Raw genomic sequence first — 12,500 nt, 5'->3', positions numbered from 1 at the left:
ACACACACACACACACACACACACACACACACACACACACACACACGGTTATCTATATATCTATGTGTGTGTGTGTGTGTGTGTGTGTGTGTGTGTGTGTGTGTGGGGGGTATACACGCGTGTACATATCTGTTACATGTACACGTGTGTATACCACACACACACACACACACACACACGCATAGATATATAGATAACCGTGTGTGTGTGTGTGTGTGTGTGTGTGTATGTGTGTGTGTGTGTTGTATACACACCTGTACATGGAACAGACATGTATCCAGCTGGAAATTCTAGGTAAGGATAATGTTTGAACTTTCCTTTTACATAATGGAATGATTTAGAACATCAGATAAAGAACGCAAGATCTTTCTACACATGGTTATCATTGAAGAGAGTATATGTCTAATTGCTCATTAACGGAGCACGAACCCTGATACACGTTTAACCAAAGCGGTTTAATTATCCCTTTTTTGTGTGACGTGCAGATTATTAACGTGGGGGGAAAAATTGAAGTAAATGATGACTACTTAAATACACAGTGTTGCTGAGCAAGGATTACATATTGGTTAATTGTGGGGTATATATACCTGGCTTGTGACGTGGTGTAGGTGTTGATCGTGGTGTATATACCTGGCTTGCGACTGACGTGGGCCAGGTGTGGATCATGGGGTATATACCTGGCTTGTGACTGACGTGGTGCAGGTGTGGATCATGGGGTATATACCTGGCTTGTGACTGACGTGGTGAAGGTGTGGATCATGGGGTATATACCTGGCTTGTGACTGACGTGGGCCAGGTGTGGATCATAGTGTATATACCTGGCTTGTGACTGACGTGATGGTGTTGATCATGGGGTATATATACCTGGCTTGTGACTGACGTGGTGAAAGTGTGCATCATGGTGTATATATACCTGGCTTGTGACTGACGTGGTGAAGGTGTGGATCATGGTGTATATACCTGGCTTGTAGTGACGCAATGAATATATTCTGGCCCGTCTGTCTACGTTCCGTAATAACACTAAATCTAATGAAACTTTCTGTAAGAAAAACATATTCATCTTTACTACACATATTTTATGTCCTTTCCTTAGCACGTCGGGGACCACTGTCTATATGTATCATACATACGTGCTCATGTATGACACATATGTACCGTGGATCTGTGTCTTGGGCAGGGAGCTGTTCCTCCAACTGAACGACGAAATTAATTACACTTTAGTTAGAGCCAGTCTTGCCCGTATGGCATTAGAGGTCCCCCTCGCCCCCCTCCAGCATCCTTAACTGGCCCAGTGCAGTACAGCAGGTGTGTATCCGTCTACGTCAGAGACGTCGGAGGGACTTTAATCCACCCGGATCGAGGGAGGACGACCGAAGGGAGATCTCTCTCTCTCTTTTCCCCGAGACTCGTATACACTTTCGGTTTACGTCAGTGCTCCCCCAAGGGGTAAGTGAAGGACATGAGAAGTCCTCCTGTAGGATAGATAGGTGGGCAGAAACACCCACACACATCCCCTCCTCCTTGATCCACGGACGTACATTATGAACACAGACAGAGAGACAGACAGACAGACAGTGGGATGAATTTGGATTACTTTATGCCTTTTCCAGAGCCAAATTCTCGCTACACGAACGGAAAATGTAAACATTCCCACAATAGAAGGATTAAGAAGCCGCATTCGCTTTGCTACACACACACACACACACACACACACACACACACACACACTTACTGTTGTATTATGTGAAAAGTATTCAAGTGTTTGCAGGTCACTTGCATAGGTTTACGAGCCTTTTCGTGATATACTGTACACAGAACTGCGTCGTACACAGGCCCTCACTGCAAGGGAGGACGAACGAGGCGGAAAAAAAAGAAAAAAGGAACCAACCCATACCCTATTTTCTGATGCATCTGGAAATTTGCCTTGAATATTTCAGGTGATAAGCCAACAGTGTGGGGCCAGGGGGAAACAAACGGTGGGGAATATCTGGTGGTTGATGTTGGAAATACTTTCTCAAATTCCATTATTTTGCTGGGAAAATATAAGTGGTAGTGTGTGTGACACTGACGTGGAGGTGGTTTACCATACTGTTGTGTGCTGGGGATTGCATAGTGACGGTGTGGTGTCCAGGACGAGCGATGATCAGAGGCACCCAAGACACACACACAACACACACACACACACACACACACACACACACACAGACACACACTTAAGAAGTTGGCGAAAATGGACGTAAAGAAATGCTTGTGTTACGTACAAGCGTTGGGTGTGTATGGTTGGATCGGAGTGAACACGGAGCGCGGGAGTGTTACTGGTACATTATGAATGTTTGAAAAGGTTACTTAATACAATCGAAGCTTCAGGAGATGAAGGCCCACTGTGCGCGCACCCCTCCCTCACTTTACACTTAAGTAATGGTACTTAAAACCCCGTGTTGTTGTTGTTCTTGTTCCCCCCCCCCCCCTCTCTCTCTCGTCCACCACGTGTACAGAACGTGTGTGTTTCTTTCTTCCTATGGCAACGTGGGTCATTATGTTGACCCTGTCTTTACCCACCCACCCGCACGCCACAAGGCGCTCCCTCTAGAAAGTGGTGATTGGGGAAGGGTTGGTCTGTAACACGGGGTCTGGGGGGGGGGGGGTCTTTTCCCCCTCAGACCTCGGGGGTAAACCAGTAAAGTCTGGTCTGTAACACGGGGTCTAGGGGTGGTCTTTCCCCCTCAGACCTCGGGGGTAACCAGTACAGTCTGGTCTGTAACACGGGGTCTGCGATGGTCTTTCCCCCTCAGACCTCGGGGGTAAACCATTAAAGTCTGGTCTGTAACACGGGGTCTAGGGGTGGTCTTTCCCCCTCAGACCTCGGGGGTAAACCAGTACAGTGTGGTCTGTAACACGGGGTCTGGGGGTGGTCTTTCCCCCTCAGACCTCGGGGGTAACCAGTACAGTCTGGTCTGTAACACGGGGTCTGCGATGGTCTTTACCCCTCAGACCTCGGGGGTAAACCAGTAAAGTGTGGTCTGTAACACGGGGTCTGAGGGGGTGGGGGTCTCTCAAAAGGATGATCCTCACCACCACCTCCTCCGTTTTCTTTCGCTCTTTTCCCCCACCCAACCCAACCCTACCACCCACCAGCCAGCCAGCCAACCTCCCTTGTAACAAACTTTTGCACCATGAAAATTTCCCCCTCGAAAGTTTTCCTCTCGAAGCCATTCACAAAAGCGAGGCTGATAGATTAAATACTGTAGAATCAACCGAAATGAGAACCCAAGTCTTTCATGGACAGAGGCTAGGAAGAGCTAAGATTGAATGGGTCGTCGACTTGAACAATTTTTTCCCTTGAGTTCCTTCCCTTTAGTCAACAACTGTGAGGATTCACAGGTGGTGTGTTTCCTTTGGAGGTAATCTAGACGTGGTATTATTGTAGGCTGGCTATCACGACGACGGAATGACTTTCCACTAACACGCCATCTTACGAAGATAAGATGAGCTCAGGGATGACAGGTTGTAGGTGGGATGAAAGGTTGTAGGTGGGATGAAAGGTTGTGGGTGGGATGAAAGGTTGTAGGTGGGATGAAAGGTTGTAGGTGGGATGAAAGGTTGTAGGTGGGATGAAAGGTTGTAGGTGGGATGAAAGGTTGTGGGTGGGATGAAAGGTTGTAGGTGGGATGAAAGGTTGTAGGTGGGATGAAAGAGCTTGTAGGTTTGTATGAAAGGTCTGTGGTTGGGTGTGTGTGTGTGTGTGTGTGTGTGTGTGTGTGTGTGTGTGTGTGTGTGTGTGTGTGTGTGTGTGGTACCGAACATTTCTCAGTCGTGTTTCGGTCACTTATTTGAGGTGCGTCTTCTTGGTTCACCTGACTGTGATATGAGACCTTATGCCTCTTAAGTTTTATTTTTGATAGACTTTTCAAAGGGGTTTTGACACTGACTGTTTACGTTTGCTTGTTTGTCTTATGTGACGAATTATGGTAAGGCTTTCACTGATGTGCCACACCGTCAGAAAGCCTCTGCTTGCCGTTTCGAAACCAGCGTTCGAATCCCAAAGTGTCCGTCGGACCTTCTGAGGTTTTGAGTAACCAATTTAGTCTCCCGGAGAGGGAGACCAGACATCTGTTAACCACTGAAGGCAATAGACAATGGTCAGACTGCGTTGATAAGTATGTGGTCAGCGTAATGGATGATAAGATGACATCCAGCACTGATAATTGATGGCAGTAAACAGATCCACATGGACGTCTTGTGATGACCGTCTTCCCACACACACACTGGTTTCGTGGCGAAACTTATGACTGAAAGGGATCGATGGCTGAGGTGCGTCAGGTGGCAAGAATATGGACCGTCAGTGGCGGCTTTTACATCCACAAGCATCAGGTGGGAGGGACCATAATACTGCTACAGGCATCACACGAACCCCCTCAGTGATGTCTTTCTCAAAAGGGCTGGAGAGTGCGAAAGCCTCCGGGTTTGGAGGGGGTGCTTAAGTGTCGCTGCTTGTTGCGTCTCTTGACAAACTTCAGGGGGGTGTTGGAGCCTGTTCCAGGTGGTGCATGTGGTCGCCGAACACCGTCAGCGCTGAGGTCAAAGAAGGATATTGCCAGCGCGCACACACAAGTGTCGTTGTGTGGCCGTCGCAAGGAGTGGATCTCGAGGAGGACTGTGGTCCCAGCGACACGTCCTAAACTTTGAAGCAGGCGCCAGGATGGGCTTGGCTTGGCTTGGCTTGGCTTGGCTTGGCAGCCGACCCCCGGGCCGCTCCAGGTGCGACGTGCGATCGTGTGGCGTGTAAGAGAGCCAGAGAATGAAATCGCCAGAGCACGTCTGTCTTTGCCGAAGACCACACGATCGCGGAACGGGACCTGTGGTTGAATACGTGTGGACGACACGAGGCTGTGGTGTGGTTCGGTAAGAAATAGACGCCCATTGGGGTATCTACAGCCTGTCCCTTCCACTGCGCTCGCCTTGTCGGAGAGATGGGAGACACGGCGGGGCGCCCCCCGGCAGGGGGGTATAACCTGTAGGGCGCTCATCACCCTGTGGGGAGGCCCGTCATGATTCATGGGTAGCGAACACCACACGACATGTACGGGCGACCCAACAATAGCAGCTGCCGATGCCGTATCAAATCGTAAGCCCGGACGGAAATAGCAAAGACGGGGGTAATCTTGTCTCTTCCCGTCGGAGACGGAGGACCTCCGGTGGGGGCTATACATGACCCATGGCTATTGAGTCGGTGACGAGGCGAACACCTGGAGAGGTGATGTCCCGTTTGTCATTACACGCCCTGGCTCGCTCCTGACCGCGTTGATGAACGCGTTCATGCCACGCCTCTGCGTGGAAGGTGTGTGGGTTGGGAGGGGGAGGACGAGGACGACGGTCGACGCTCCCGTCCGTACAGCTCGCACGGGGCGTCCATATACGACGGCTCACGCCGTTGTATATTGTCTCATAAGTAAAGAGGGAAGATAGATAGATAGATAGATAGATAGATAGGTGGGGGAGATGGGTGGATCATCCCCCCACCTCCCAGCCACCGTACCATGACAGTATTTAGCTCGTGGGCCAAATATCCGGTGCTGTCGACACCCTCAGATCCCCCTCTGCCTGAAAATAATGACAGACTTCATCATCGCTCAGAGGGGAAAATCCCGCCTCATATGAACCTCAGAAATTTTTTGAATAAACCTCAAGATACAGTCGATCCAGTGCTTGCAGTATGGGTTAATTACTGTAATGTGCCTGTATTACTCTGGTAGATCGGTAGATCTTTATACCATGATCATTTTTGCGGTAGATGTGGTCAAAGGTAGATGGCGGTAGGTGTAGTCAAAGGTAGATGACGGTAGATATAGTCAAAGATAGTCAAAGGGTAGTAGATGATGATAAAAGTGATAAGTGGGAATATTTCTTTTGATCTCACTGGAATTTCTGATGGTGTATCTTGAAAACCAGTTGTCTCGCTGAGGGTCATGGGAAGAAACTTAATAAAATAATGTGTATATGTGCAGCCATATGTACAGTGGCCATGTGGGAGTGTCAGAGAGAGAGAGAGAGAGAGAGAGAGAGAGAGGTGTGGGGGGACTGGAACATTGTCGTGGAGTCTGGCGGTGTGAGAAATGAGGTTCATACGTCACTATGAACTGAACGAAATGAGTGTGGCTCTCGCCTCACACCCCCTGTGTGTTTAATGAGTAAGGCTTTCGCCTCACTCCCCCTGTGTATTTAATGAGTAAGGCTCTCGCCTCACACCCCCTGTGTGTTTAATGAGTAAGGCTTTCGCCTCACACCCCCTGTGTATTTAATGAGTAAGGCTCTCTCGCCTCACACCCCCTGTGTGTTTAATGAGTAAGGCTCTCTCGCCTCTTACCCCCTGTGTATTTAATGAGTAAGGCTCTCGCCTCACACCCCCTGTGTGTTTAATGAGTAAGGCTCTCTCGCCTCACACCCCTGTGTATTTAATGAGTAAATCCCTCCCCTCACACCCCTTGTGTATCTCCTCATAGTCAACTGAAGTTGATATTATCATCTGTAGCTTTTTCCCCCAATGCTGTGGAGATGTCGCTTCGTGTGTAGCCTTATTGAAGGCTAACTTGCCTGTGTGATGTATGTGTTGATATGAGAAGGTTCGATAAGCGGGGTCACGAACTGAACGCCAGTGATGGCTAGCATTAGAACGACTAGAAAAATGTTATTTTACGATGTTCTTCGTACAGTAAACTGTCTGAACTATGGCTTTCCACATAACCGACCTACCCACTTATCCGACATTTCCGGTAATGGGTCAAGAACTGTTCCTTCTCGGTTATCCGTCTTCTGTAGTTCATGAATCGGCCATCAAAGGTTTCGAACCCGTTCTTTGACTCTTGTCTTTGTGTCTGATCTCTTCTTATCCCCCTTGATGATAAATGTGATTAGAGATAACAACGATTATGTGTTGTGTGCCACACAAATGGTCATCTCTCTCGTATCCGGCTTATTTAGGTATCCGGATATCTCCAAATCCCGTTACGGTCGAATGGAAGGAAGATCTTAATTATTTTTTCCCCCCCCCGTACACTGGAAGCGAAGCGAGCAATATGTCAACAGAGGTGAAGACGAGGATCCACTGTATTACATTGTGAGAAGATGGCTCACCTGTGTAGGCAGGTGAGGGGCGTCTGCTAAGTGTGCTGGGCACCACAGTGAAGGAGAAGATCAAAGAGAATGAAGAAGTGCTTGTTTACTTCAGGAAAAGTGTGTAAAGTAATTACCTGGAAGTTAAAAGTCTTCGTCAAGAGGATCGCTGGAAAGAGTGTGGTGGAACTTGATTTTTTTTTATTTTGTATCTACAAAGTTGATGCTCTTTTAGGGTGAGGGAGGAGGTTGTGTGTGTGTGTGTGTGGCTGGCATAGTGTGAGAGGAGGTGGTAACCATTGTCATCATGAGGTATGGCGATGGATCATGAGGTATGAGGGAGGGAGAACTGAACACGCGGGAGTTTATATAGTAAACGTAAGATTCATTTTTATAGGACGAACGAATGTGGGAAAGACAGACTGAAAACGTGAATGGGATGTTCGCGTGTCAGGTTGGAGTAGCTGTTGGTGGAGAGTGAGGGAGCGTGTGTGGGAGGGAGAGGGAGTGGTGGAGTGGAGTGAGGATGTGTTGGAGCCCCAAAGAACCCCTCTGTGGCCTAGACACTCGTAACTGATTCGTAAGAACGATGCTGACGTAAGATCTGGGGATGCATCTAGGTAGTGAGAAGATAACAATAAGGCGATTGAACTGTGAACTCAAGATAAGAAAATACATTGTTATCATCACCCCAGGAGTACACTGAACAATGAGATAATCATTATCAGATGTAAGATTATCCTGCACTGTAATTTTGGTGGAAGATAATGTTATGGCCAGCGTCTACATTGATAATGCCAGAGTTTCCTTCACTCAAACCATCAGTCCTCCTACGGCAAACCATCTCTTCTACAAACCATCTCTTCTCCTCCTACAAACCATCTCTTCTCCTCCTACAGACCATCTCTTCTCCTCCCACAAACCATCTGTACATAATCTGACATCCTAGCATCAAGGGTCAACTTCACACTAACACTCTAAGCTCAGTATTAATGTATTATTGAAGACATTGTGGTTATATAATTGTACTCCAGAAAGGAGCTGTTATCTCAGGGTTGTAAAGAGTCGTATATATATATATATATATATATATATATATATATATATATATATATATATATATATATATATATATTTTTTTTTTTTTTTTTTTGTTCCCAAGTGCACTTTCGTGTAATAATCACATCATCCCCGTGGACTCATAGGAATATCTTGATATAACCGAGAGAATTCCTGAGGAAAATCATTGTTAGACAACGTGAACACCATCCTCTCTCTCTCTCTCTCTCTCTCTCTCTCTCTCTCTCTCTCTCTCTCTCTCTCTCTCTCTCTCGTATTATCATCATCATCATGATCATCATCATACAAACGTCCGGAGACGTATTCCCACTGTAGCTGACAGATGCGTTTGCCAATGGAACATCTTCATGTGAGCGATGGAGGACATAGTGTGTGGGGGGCGCCATCATGTGTGTATGTGTGTGTGTGTGTGTGTGTGTGTATGTGTGTGTGTGTGTGTGTGTGGTGGTAGGCACAGGTTATCAATAACACTGGTCATGTGTGGTCATGTGACACACACACACACACACACACACACACACACACACACACACACACACACACACACACACTCACACACACACACACACACACACACACACACACACACACACACACACACACACACGTGTTGCAACATTTAGCGGTGCTTTTAATGGAGGGAAAACCCGCCCCTGAAGGAGCAGTGAAAACGGGAGGGAAAACGGCACTGCAGGAGCAATGAAGTGAGGGATCTGTGATGATGCAGGGACAGTGAACAACAACAGTGAAGGAACTGTTAACAGTGAAATGAGACGGACAGTGAAGAAACATCAGAGGGTTACGGAGCACCGGGAAAAGGGACACAGGCAGTGAGCATGGCTTAGCAGTGAACCATCCCCGGCAGTGAAGACGGTCACTTCCCTTCACAGTGATGGAATCCCAGCAGTGCCATCCGCAGTGTCTCCAATGCTGTCCCTCGCGACCAGCAGTGCCAACCGCAGTGCCGCCAATGCTGTCCCTCGCGACCAGCAGTGCCAGACGCAGTGCCCGCCAGTGCTGCACCTCGCGACTAGCAGTGCCAACCGCAGTGTCGCCAATGCTGTGCCTCGCGACCAGCAGTGCCACCCGCAGTGTCGCCAATGCTGTACCTCGCGACCAGCAGTGCCACCCGCAGTGCCGCCAATGCTCTCCCTCGCGGCCAGCATTGCCAACCGCAGTGCCCGCCAGTGCTGTACCTCGCGACCAGCAGTGCCAGACGCAGTGCCCGCCAGTGCTGCACCTCGCGACTAGCAGTGCCGACCGTTATGGCTGTCTCACGCGAGCCACGGGGGAAATATACAGTCCCAGTCTGATGGATCCCCACCCGGGACCCAGTCTGTCCCAACGTCACTTATTTCGGGAGGCGAAAATTTAGATAAACTTTTTAATCATTAATCTTGGTTAGAGCGTACAACCATTATCAACCCAGCCTCTCATACCACCAACAGCCTACGCTGCCCATCTCTCCCCTGATTTATCACTGGCTAATGTATTATACACTACTTGGTTAATGTATTATACACTACACTGCTTGTGTACGTGTAGGAAGAGAGGAAAGTGATTGGTTCTCAGTGAATGTAGGTTTGCGGCAGGGGTGTGTGATGTCTCCATGGTTGTTTAATTTGTTTATGGATGGGGTTGTTAGGGAGGTGAATGCAAGAGTTTTGGAAAGAGGGGCAAGTATGAAGTCTGTTGTGGATGAGAGAGCTTGGGAAGTGAGTCAGTTGTTGTTCGCTGATGATACAGCGCTGGTGGCTGATTCATGTGAGAAACTGCAGAAGCTGGTGACTGAGTTTGGTAAAGTGTGTGAAGAAGAAAGTTAAGAGTAAATGTGAATAAGAGCAAGGTTATTAGGTACAGTAGGGTTGAGGGTCAAGTCAATTGGGAGGTGAGTTTGAATGGAGAAAAACTGGAGGAAGTGAAGTGTTTTAGATATCTGGGAGTGGATCTGGCAGCGGATGGAACCATGGAAGCGGAAGTGGATCATAGGTTGGGGGAGGGGGCGAAAATTCTGGGAGCTTTGAAGAATGTGTGGAAGTCGAGAACATTATCTCGGAAAGCAAAAATGGGTATGTTTGAAGGAATAGTGGTTCCAACAATGTTGTATGGTTGCGAGGCGTGGGCTATGGATAGAGTTGTGCGCAGGAGGATGGATGTGCTGGAAATGAGATGTTTGAGGACAATGTGTGGTGTGAGGTGGTTTGATCGAGTAAGTAACGTAAGGGTAAGAGAGATGTGTGGAAATAAAAAGAGCGTGGTTGAGAGAGCAGAAGAGGGTGTTTTGAAATGGTTTGGGCACATGGAGAGAATGAGTGAGGAAAGATTGACCAAGAGGATATATGTGTCGGAGGTGGATGGAACGAGGAGAGGTGGGAGACGAAATTGGAGGTGGAAAGATGGAGTGAAAAAAGATTTTGTGTGATCGGGGCCTGAACATGCAGGAGGGTGAAAGGAGGGCAAGGAATAGAGGGAATTGGATCGATGTGGTATACCGGGGTTGACGTGCTGTCAGTGGATTGAATCAGGGCATGTGAAGCGTCTGGGGTAAACCATGGAAAGGTGTGTAGGTATGTATATTAGCGTGTGTGGACGTATGTATATACATGTGTATGGGGGTGGGTTGGGCCATTTCTTTCGTCTGTTTCCTTGCGCTACCTCGCAAACGCGGGAGACAGCGACAAAGCAAAAAAAAAAAAAAAAAAAAAAATATATATATATATATATATATATATATATATATATATATATATATATATATATATATATATATATATATATGTAAACTCTTTAGGACAAGCATGTGTGGTATATGTATCTGATATGTATCGCGACATTTGCTGGGAGATATCCAGTCTGATATCCTGGTACCATTTTTGACACGATGACAAAGGCTCTGTAGGATATCAATTATGGTTAATGAAACTAGGGTGATTAACCATGATATCCACCGCTTTGATGCTCGGGGGTCACCATGGCAACCATCACAGGAGAAGGTCTAGAAATTATATTAGGTCTGAAATTTCCCGAAGGTTCAAGGTCCCTGAGAGAGAGAGAGAGAGAGAGAGAGAGAAGTGGTTGAGGGTGGGTGATGAAACCGTGTGTGCCCTCTCTCTCTCTCTCTCTCTCTCTCTCTCTCTCTCTCTCTCTCTCTCTCTCTCTCTCTCTGTCTCAGCGTACAGTGTCTTTTGGACGATTCCCTCAAAGTGAAGGGACGGCTCGAAATAGAATGGTTCAGTCGTGGTGGAAACTGTCTGTGTTCTACCTGGGGGGTGAGGGAGTATGACACCTGTCTTACCCCCCTTGTCTCTCTTAACCCTTTATATACACTGTGTGCCATATCTTCACCCCTACACATAGTGAGTACACACACACACACACACACACACACACACACACATACACACACACACACACACACACACACACACACAGGTTAGGTGCTGAAGGAAATGAAACTTGCATTCGAACGTGAGAGAAATCCTGGTCATGTCCTGTGTTACAACTTGACCCCCACCAGGGTCAAACCCGAGGTCAGCACTACCCCCCAGGAGGTCAGGTCACCTGGTATGAAGCGGTTCTCAACGCACACCTGCAGATATCAAATGATTTGAGATTGATCGAGTAATGATCGGGTCTAGAACCACAGACGTGACGAGTTTACGACATGATCGTAATGGATTCGTAACAAAGTTTCCCCAAGCTGTCACCTGTGACAGTTTTGTGACGGAAGGGATGTGGCAATACCGTCCATTTCCCATCACTCCGTCACATTGTGACAGTTTGTGACGGAAGGGATGTGGCAATACCGTCCATTTCCCATCACCCCGTCACATTGTGACAGTTTTGTGACGGGAGGGATGTGGCAATACCGTCCATTTCCCATCACCCCGTCACATTGTGACGTTTTGTGACGGAAGGGATGTGGCAATACCGTCCATTTCCCATCACCCCGTCACATTGTGACAGTTTTGTGACGGAAGGGAGGTGGCAATACCGTCCATTTCCCATCACCCCGTCACATTGTGACAGTTTGTGACGGAAGGGATGTGGCAATACCGTCCATTTCCCATCACCCCGTCACATTGTGACAGTTTTGTGACGGAAGGGATGTGGCAATACCGTCCATTTCCCATTACCCCGTCACATTGTGACAGTTTGTGACGGAAGGGATGTGGCAATACCGTCCATTTCCCATCACTCCGTCACATTGTGACAGTTTTGTGACGGAAGGGATGTGGCAATACCGTCCATTTCCCATCACCCCGTCACATTGTGACAGTTTGTGACGGAAGGGATGTGGCAATACCGTC

The 12,500-nt window shown here is 47.8% G+C and overlaps 1 long non-coding RNA gene across 1 annotated transcript in view; it reads left to right on the top strand.

The window, feature by feature from the left end:
• LOC139764826 (uncharacterized) overlaps positions 1 to 12,500 on the top strand; it is a 735,103-nt gene that overhangs the window by 191,139 nt on the left and 531,464 nt on the right. The gene's annotated exons all lie outside the window — the stretch shown is intronic.

This window comes from Panulirus ornatus, chromosome 51 (assembly GCF_036320965.1).
Source record: "Panulirus ornatus isolate Po-2019 chromosome 51, ASM3632096v1, whole genome shotgun sequence".
In the NCBI taxonomy this organism is placed as follows: domain Eukaryota; kingdom Metazoa; phylum Arthropoda; class Malacostraca; order Decapoda; family Palinuridae; genus Panulirus; species Panulirus ornatus.
Note: the sequence above shows the minus strand (reverse complement) of the source record. Positions and strands in the feature narration are given on the sequence as shown.